The following is a 9951-nucleotide window of genomic DNA, read 5'->3' as shown; positions in this document are numbered from 1 at the left end:
ACTGTTGAATATCTTTTCATGTGCTTATTTGTCATCTGTATATCATTTCTGATCAAATATTAGTTCATATCTTTCACCCATTTTCTAATTGGATTTTTGGGTTTGCTTCCCACTCCAGTACTCTGGCATGGAAAATCCCATGGATGGAGGAGCCTGGTAGGCTGCAGTCCATGGGGTTGCTAAGAGTTGGACACGACTGAGCGACTCCATTTTCACTTTTCACTTTCATGCACTGGTGAAGGAAATGGCAACCCACTCCAGTGTTTTTGCCTGGAGAATCCCAGGGATGGCAGAGCCTGGTGGGCTGCCGTCTATGGAGTCACACAGAGTGGGACACGACTAAAGTGACTTAGCAGCAGCAGGAGCAGCAGCAGCAGCATACATTCTAGATACCAAGGCATTTTGGATATGTGGCATGCAAATTTTTCTCCAATTCTGTAGCTTGTCTTGTCATCCTCATACAAAGATCTTTTGTAAACATTTAAACAATTGAACTATAATCTATCAGTTCTTCTTTTTATGTATCATGCTTCTGCTCTCAAGTCTAAGAATCTTGCCTAGTTTTGGGTAACAAAGACTTTCTCTTATATTTTTTTCTAAGTTTTAATGTTACATTTTACATTCAAGTTATTTAATTAAATTTCCGTTTTGAGGTTTATTTAGAGGATTTTTTTTTTTTTTTTTTTTTTTTTTTTGCCCATGAATGTCCAAATTGCTCCAACATAATTTGTTTAAAAGGTTATCTTTCTTCCATTGAGTTGATTTTACACCTTTGTCAAAAATCAGTTGGGCATGTTTGTGTGGTTCTCCTCCTGTATTCTCTATTCTGTTCCATTGATCTATGTATCTGTCCCTCTGCCAATATCACAGTCTTGATTATTGTAGCTATATAATAAGTCTTGAAATGGGACAGAGTGAGTCCTCCTACTTTATTCTCCTTTTTTGAGATTGTGTTAGCTATTCTAGTTCCTTTGCCTTTCCATTTAGGTTTTAAAATAATCTTATCTATACCTACAAAATATCTTGCTGAGACACTAAGGACATCTTTATAATGTTGAGTCTCTCAGTCCATGGTGATGGTATGTCTCTTCTCCTTTCTCAACAGCATTGTGTTGTTTTCAGTGTACAAGTCCTGTATATAATTTTGAGTTATTATAAATGGTATTATATTTTTAATTTCAATTTCCATGTGTTCAGTGCTAGTATATAGAAATGCAACCTTAAAAATTAAAATTAAAAAAAAGACAGAAATGCAACCTTGCTGAACTCACTTATTAATCCTAGGCGCTTTTTTTGGCCAATTCCCTTGTATTTTCTTCGGAAATTATCTTGTCATATGGAAATAGACACAGTTTTGTTTCTTCCTTTATGATCTGTATGCTTTTTATCCCCTTTTCTACCTCATTTGACTAGCTAAATCTTCTAACACTGTTAAATAACGTGGTGAGAGTGAGCATCCTTGCCTTGTTCCTGATCTAGGGGAAAACATTCAATCTTTCACCATAAAGTGTAATAGTAACTGTACTTTTTTAGTTAGCTGTTGGTTTCTATAACTTAACGTTCCTCTTTATTATTATCTTTCTGAGAGTTTTTGTCATGATATGCTGTTGAATTTTGCCAAATGCTTTTTCTGCATCAATTGAAATGATAAATGAATTTTCTTCTTCAGACTGTTAATATAGTAGATTATGTTGATTTTTCAAATTTTAATGTTGTTTTCTGATGTAATATTTAAGTGCGTTTAATGCTCAAAATTCTCCAAGCCAGGCTTCAGCAATATGTGAACCGTGAATTTCCTGATGTTCTAGCTGGTTTTAGAAAGGGCAGAGGAACCAGAGATCAAATTGCCAACATCTGCTGGATCATGGAAAAAGCAAGAGAGTTCCAGAAAAGCATCTATTTCTGCTTTATTGACTATGCCGAAGCCTTTGACTGTGTGGATCACAACATACTGTGGAAAATTCTGAAAGAGATGGGAATACCAGACCACCAGATCTGCCTCTTGAGAAATTTGTATGCAGGTCAGGAAGCAACAGTTAGAACTGGACATGGAACAACTGACTGGTTCCAAATAGGAAAAGGAGTTCGTCAAGGCTGTATATTGTCACCCTGTTTATTTAACTTATATGCAGAGTACATCATGAGAAACGCTGGACTGGAAGAAATACAAACTGGAATCAAGATTGCCGGGAGAAATATCAATAACCTCAAATATGCAGATGACACCACCCTTATGGCAGAAAGTGAAGAGGAACTCAAAAGCCTCTTGATGAAAGTGAAAGTGGAGAGTGAAAAAGTTGGCTTAAACCTCAACATTCAGAAAACGAAGATCATGGCATCTGGTCCCATCACTTCATGGGAAATAGATGGGGAAACAGTGGAAACAGTGTCAGACTTTATTTTTCTGGGCTCCAAAATCACAGCAGATGGTGACTGCAGCCATGAAATTAAAAGACGCTTACTCCTTGGAAGGAAAGTTATGACCAACCTAGATAGCATATTCAAAAGCAGAGACATTACTTTGCCAACAAAGGTCTGTCTAGTCAAGGCTATGGTTTTTCCTGTGGACATGTATGGATGTGAGAGTTGGACTGTGAGGAAGGCTGAGTGCCGAAGAATTGATGCTTTTGAACTGTGGTGTTGGAGAAGACTCTTGAGAGTCCCTTGGACTGCAAGGAGATCCAAACAGTCCATTCTGAAGGAGATCAGCCCTGGGTGTTCTTTGGAAGGACTGATGCTAAAGCTGAAACTCCAGTACTTTGGCCACCTCATGCGAAGCGTTGACTCATTGGAAAAGACTCTGATGCTGGGAGGGATTGGGGGCAGGAGGAGAAGAGGATGACAGAGGATGAGATGGCTGGATGGCATCACTGACTCGATGGACGTGAGTCTGAGTGATATCCGGGAGTTGGTGATGGACAGGGAGGCCTGGTGTGCTGCAGTTCATGGGGTCGCAACGAGTCGGACACGACTGAGCGACTGAACTGAACTGAACTGAATCAATCTTACTTTGAGTACTATGCTTGTTGTGTATTATGCTAATTTGTTCCACAAATTTTAACATATTTGTTGTCATTCAAGTATTTCATAATATCCTTTATGGTTTCCTTTACTACACGAATTGGATTTTTAAGTTGTCTCTCTGTTATTAATTTCTATATTCACTGCAGTATAAAGATCGTCTGATACCAATCTTTTGAAACTTATTGAAACTTCCTTTGTGGCCCTTTTTTTGAAAGATTTTGCTTGTGTTCAGAAGGAATATGTATTCTTTTTTGGGTGCACAGTTCTACATATGTATCATACATATGTGCACGCGTGTGTGCTAAGTCACTTCAATCGTGTCTGATTCTTTGCAACCCCATGGACTGTAGCCTGCCAGGCTCCTCTGTCCATGGGATTTTCCAGGCAAGAATACTGGAGATGGTTGCCTAGCCCTCCTCCAGGGGATCTTCCCAACCCAGGGATTAAACCTGTGTCTCAACTCCTGCATTGGCAGACAGGTTCTTTACGACCTAGTGCCACCTGGGAGGCCCATCATACATATATATGCTTTAATTTATTAATTTCCGTTTCATGTATTCAATGTTTGTTAATCAGTTTCTGAGAGGGATGTCTTAAAATCTCCAACCACAATTAATCTATCCATTTCCCCCACAGTTCTATAGGTGGTAGCTTTTTATGTTTTGAAACTGTTTGGTTTTTTTGAAGTTATGTTTTTAATGCATCTATGCTTAGAATCAGAGAAGGCAATGGCACCCCACTCCAGTACTCTTGCCTGGAAAATCCCATGGACAGAGGAGCCTGGTAGGCTGCAGTCCATGGTGTCGCTAAGAGTCGGGCACAACTGAGCGACTTCACTTTCACTTTTCACTTTCATGAATTGGGGAAGGAAATGGCAACCCACTCCAGTCCTCTTGTCTGGAGAATCCCAGGGACGGGGGAGCCTGGTGGGCTGCCGTCTATGGGGTCGCACAGGGTCTGACACGACTGAAGTGACTTAGCAGCCGCAGCAGCATGCTTAGAATCGTTGTATGTTCCACTCTGTTCTTTTTTCCTAGCATATAATATGCTTAACAGCTATGGTATTTTTGACTTTAAGTCTGTTTCATCAAATACTCCAGCTTTAAGTTATTTATTTTTAAATTGAAGGGTAATTGCTTTACAGAATTGTATTGGTTTCTCCAAATATCAACATGAATCAGCTATAGGCATTCCAACTTTCTTTTGATTTAGAATTACGTGGTTTATCTTTCAATTCTTTCACTTAAACATATATTTAAGTATTCATCTATTATATTTTTATTTCAATTATCTATTTAATATTTTACCTAGTTCCTTATGATTTCTTATTCCTATATCATATTAGTAATACATTTACTATTTTGAATACATTGTTTAAAATTTATCTGATCCAATAATTCTGTTTTAAGCATTATACATTGTTCAATTTTTTTGTCTTTCAGTGATTTTTTTTCTTAGGTGTCTAGCTATCTTGGTTAATGATGTCATGTTCTCCTGGCATTAGTTACTCTTTCTGTTAATATCTACTGGGCAGGGACTGAAGACCAAGTCTCAGTATCTCTCCTAGTGAATTTAAAGAGAGAGGATGGAAGAATTTCCAGGGTAGAAAGCCTTAGATACCAGGTTCCTTTAACTGCCACTTTATTCAGTTCAGTTCAGTCGCTCAGTTGTGTCTGACTCTGCGACCCCATGAATTGTAGCACACTGGCCTCCCTGTCCATCACCAACTCCCAGAGTTCAAACTCATGTCCATCAAGTCAGTGATGCCATCCAGCCATCTCATCCTCTGTCGTCCCCTTCTCCTCCTGCCCCCAATCCCTCCCAGCATCAGAGTCTTTTCCAATGAGTCAGCTTTTTGCATGAGGTGGCCAAAGTACTGGAGTTTCAGCTTTAGCATCATTCCTTCCAGTGAACACCCAGGACTGATCTCCTTTAGAATGGACTGGTTGGATCTCCCTGCAGTCCAAGAGACTCTCAAGAGTCTTCTCCAACACCACAGTTCAAAAGCATCAATTCTTCAGCGCTCAGCCTTCTTCACAGTCCAACTCTCACATCCATACATGACCACAGGAAAAACCATAGCCTTGACCAGATGGACCTTTGTTGACAAAGTAATGTCTCTGCTTTTGAATATGCTACCTAGGTTTGTCATGATTTTCCTTCCAAGGAGTAAGCATCTTTAAATTTCATGACTGCAGTCACCATGTGCAGTGATTTTGGAGCCCCCAAAAATAAAGTCTGACACTGTTTCCACTGTTTCCCCATCTATTTCCCATGAAGAGATGGGACCAGATGCCATGATCTTCGTTTTCTGAATGTTGAGGTTTAAGCCAACTTTTTCACTCTCCACTTTCCCTTTCATCAAGAGGCTTTTTAGTTCCTCTTCACTTTCTGCCATAAGGGTGGTGTCATCTGCATATCTGAGGTTATTGATATTTCTCCCGGCAATCTTGATTCCAGCTTGTGCTTCTTCCAGCCCAGTATTTCTCATGATGTACTCTGCATAGAAGTTAAATAAGCAGGGTGACAATATGTAGCCTTGACGTACTCCTTTTCCTGTTTGGAACCAGTCTGTTGTTCCATGTCCAGTTCTAACTGTTGCTTCCTGTCCTGGATACAGATTTCTCAAGAGGCAGGTCAGGTGATCTGGTATTCCCATCTGTTTCAGAATTTTCCACAGTTTATTGTGATCCACACAGTCATGACCCAGATAACCACGATGGTGTGATCACTCACCTACAGCAGACATCCTGGAATGTGAAGTCAAGTGGACCTTAGGAAGCATCTCTATGAACAAAGCTAGTGGAAGTGATGGAATGCCAGCTGAGCTATTTCAAATCCTAAAAGATGATGCAGTGAAAGCCACACTCATTATGCCAGCAAATATGGAACACTCAGCAGTGGCCACAGGACTGGAAAAGGTCAGTTTTCATTCCAATCCCAAAGAAAGGCAATGCCAAAGAATGTTCAAACTACCGCACAAAATTATACTCATCTCAAGCGCTAACAAATGCTCAAAATTCTCCGAACTAGGCTTCAACAGTGTGTGAACTGAGAACTTTCAGGTGTTCAAGCTAGATTTAGAAAAGGTAGAAGAATCAGAGATCAAATTGCCAACATCCATTGAATCATATAAAAAGCAAGAGAATTCCATAAAAAACATCTACTTCTTCACTGACTATGCTAAAGCCTTTGACTGTGTGGATCACAACAAACTGTGGAAAACTTTTAGAGATGAGAATACCAGAACACCTTATCTGCCTCCTGAGAAAGCTTCATGCAGGTCAGGAATAACAGAAGCAGACATGAACAACAGACTGGTTCCAAGTTGCAAAAGAAGTACATCAAGGCTGTATATTGTCACCTTGCTTATTTAACTTATATGCAGAGCACATCATGTGAAATGCCAGGCTGGATGAATCACAAGCTGGAATCAAGACTGCAGGGAGAAATATCAATAAGCTCAGAAAAGCAGATGACACCACCCTTATAGCAGAAAGTGAAGCAGAACTAAAGAGCGTCTTGATGAAAGTGAAAGAGGAGACTGAAAAAGCTGGCTTAAAACTCAACATTCAAAAAACTAAGATCATGGCATCCAGTCCCATCTCTTCATGGTGAATAGATGGGGAAACAATGGAAACAGTGACAGACTTTATTTACTTGGGCTCCAAAATCACTGCAGATTGTGATTGCAGCCATGAAATTAAAAGATGCTTGCTCCTTGGAAGAAAAGCTATGACCAACCTAGACAGCATATTAAAAAGCAGAGACATTACTTTGCCAACAAATGTCCATCTAGTCAAAGCTATGGTTTTTCCAGTAGTCATGTATGGATGTGCGAGTTGGACCATGGAGAAAGCTGAGTGCCGAAGAATTGATGCTTTTGAACTTTGGTGTTGGAAAAGACTCTTCAGAGTCCCTTGGACTGCAAGATCAAACCAGTCAATCCTAAAGGAAATTAGTCCTAAATATTCATTGGAAAGATTGATGCTGAAACTCCAATACTTTGGCCACCTGATAGGAAGAACTCAGTGGAAAAGACTCAGATTCTGGGAAAGATTGAAGGCAGAAGGGGATGACACAGGATGAGATGGTTGGATGGCATCACAGACTCGATGGACATGAGTTTGAGCAAGCTCTGGGAGTTGGTGATAGGGAAGCCTGGAGTGCTGCAGACCATTTGGCTGCAGACACGACTGAGGAACTGAACTGAACTGAACTGAACTGAACGTGACTAACAGATAAGGAATGTATTTATTTCCATTGCCCAGAACTTTACTCAGGTCTGTAAACTCAATTCCAGCTCAGATTTGAACTGATCCCTCTCTTTCCAACAAAGCTGGCTAGAATTGTTATCTAAAGGAGTGTGACATCCTGCTTCTCCACCCAAATTTGAGACCTAAGAAAGATGATTCAAGTGTCTTCTAGGCCTCAGGTTGAATGTTAGTTTCCACATTTAAATGTCACTAAAAATGGATCCTACAATGTTTGCTTCCAGGTAGGCCTGATGTCCCAAAATGTATTTGACAGCACCTTTTATTACATGACTCTAGGCAAAGTCTCCCAAGTCTTACATATAGGTAGAGATTTTTCCTATTTTTGTGTAGCCATAAACTATAGACATAAATTCTGACAATTATCCACATTACCAAATATCTTACTTACCACTACCTTGACATAGACATGTGCACCTTTGAGACCACATATAATTCTTGATGACCATGTATAATTCTAATTGTTTTTCTATCAATCACTATTGTTTCATCATTTCCAAATTCCATCAGGAATGCCAATTTTTCTCTGCAATACCTGTCACTATTTATTTTCAAAACGTCTTAAGAGTGGGCACGTAGCCTCATAGCTCAGTTGGTAAAGAATCCGCCTGCAATGCAAGAGACCCCAGTTCAATTTCTGGGTTGGGAAGATCCACTGGAGAACAGATAGGCTACCCACTCCAGTATTCTTGGACTTCCCTCATGGCTCAGCTAGTAAAGAATCCGCCTCCAATGCAGGAGACCTGGGTTAGATCCCTGGGTTGGGAAGATCCCCTGGAGAAGGGCATGTCAACCCACTCCAGTATTCTTGCCTGGAGAATTCCATGGACTGTACAGTCCATGGGGTCACAGTCAGACATGACTGCATGACTTTCACTCTCACTTTTTTAACAGTAGCCTACAGAACCAGTAGGAGACATGTATAAAGTATTGGGTCATGTGATTATGGAGACTGAGAAATCCTATGATCTGTAGTCTGCAAGTTGTAGACCCAGGAAAGTCAGTGGTATAGTTTGAAGGCCTGAGAACCAGGAGTACCCAGGGCAGACAAGTTGGCACATACAATTACACACAAACTTTGACTGCTGTTCTAACATGAATTCAAATGCAGGCCTCGGAGTGTTCATCCAGTCACCAGGAGACCCTGTCTCAAAGGTAAAAGTAAGGTAGGGGTCTTAACTCAGCACACTCATGTCTGCCTTGGGCCTGTTAGCTTTCCAGGAAAGACAGGTTTCTAGGAAAGAATCCATTTTCTTCAGGTGATGCTGGGCAAAAGACCATCTTCCATACTATGATTTTGTGATGAAGATTTTCAGAGATTCACTCTAGAGAGACAATGCTATGTGAGCAGTTTTCCATTCAAAATATAGTGTATTTCCCTCTCTCAGCTTCCAGTTTTATATTGATCTCAAGAGTAGCTTTCAAAAATTCCATTAGACTTTCAGGTGGCATTCCAGAGCTATCAGAGGCTAACACTGGATCAATTTCTATTCCCCAGCACTCTTTATCTAACAGTTCAGTCATGATGATGAGTGCCCACTTGGCAGATCTCCAACTGCTAGATGATACTGAACTTTAAAGCCCCCCAAATGTAATATAGGAGTTCAGTGAATTCTCCCACATTTTATTCTCAAAGTATCATCCCTGCTAACTCGAAGTGGTCATCAAACTTGGGACTATGGTTTCTGTTTTTAACACCAAGTCTTTGCTAGGATGAAGACTCTTCAGAAGAGTCCTTTTACTTCCTTTAACAATTACTATTTTACCCTGTTTTATACTACTAGTAAAGTAACCAAATAGGAATAGCTTTTGCTTTGTTTTCTCAAGTATTTCATTACAAATGAAATGGTTAATTTATCAAAATGTGATGATGTGAAAGCACACTGCCAGCTATAAAACAAGCTAGACAAAGGATTGCTTAATTTAGTATTTTTAGTTAGAAGGGCCTATTAACATATCGCATTAATTTCAGAAAAATCCTATCATGTCTGAGCTGTAAAGAACCTGGAGTTCACTTATTCCAGATGAGAAAAATGAGGCCTAGAGCTTAAACAACATCTCTTTAAGTCACCCAGCTTAGCAAGTTTCTCCCAGGAAAGGAAGAAAAAAGGGAAAAGGCAAAAATCAGAATAGAGCATCGAAACTGCAATAAGACCCACCTTCAAACACCTAAACTACAATCAATGAACAATTATTTAAATACCAGGAAGTTTCAGCCCTTTTGACTTATTCTACTCATTTTCAAAAAGCCAAAGAGAACTTTAAAAAGATGGCTTTATAGAGAAATCATTACATATACCACTTATATAAATGTTTACTTGTACTTACCTCTACAATTTAAAATTTAAATGCTTTAAGATTCTCCAAAGCCAACTATAAAAATTAAAGGTTTAAAATTTTTTTTCTTTGTTCTTAGAGATGAAAATGTGCATCAGAATTTCAAAAGAATATTTTTGTTCAATATAAATACTTACATGAAATAAATCCCAAGTGCTATATTTGAGGTTTTTTCAGTACAATTTATTCTTCTTACATTTTAATTTACATTTATTAAATACCTTAGAAATATTACACTCAAAGTTAATAGACTTCCAGACAGAGACCATTAACTAAGAAGGAGCAGTCTCACTAAGTCAACTTCCCTAGTTAGTTT

Source organism: Bubalus kerabau, chromosome 15 (assembly GCF_029407905.1).
Source record: "Bubalus kerabau isolate K-KA32 ecotype Philippines breed swamp buffalo chromosome 15, PCC_UOA_SB_1v2, whole genome shotgun sequence".
In the NCBI taxonomy this organism is placed as follows: Eukaryota; Metazoa; Chordata; class Mammalia; order Artiodactyla; family Bovidae; genus Bubalus; species Bubalus kerabau.
The sequence above is the reverse complement of the archived record's forward strand: the minus strand, read 5'-3'. Positions refer to the sequence as shown.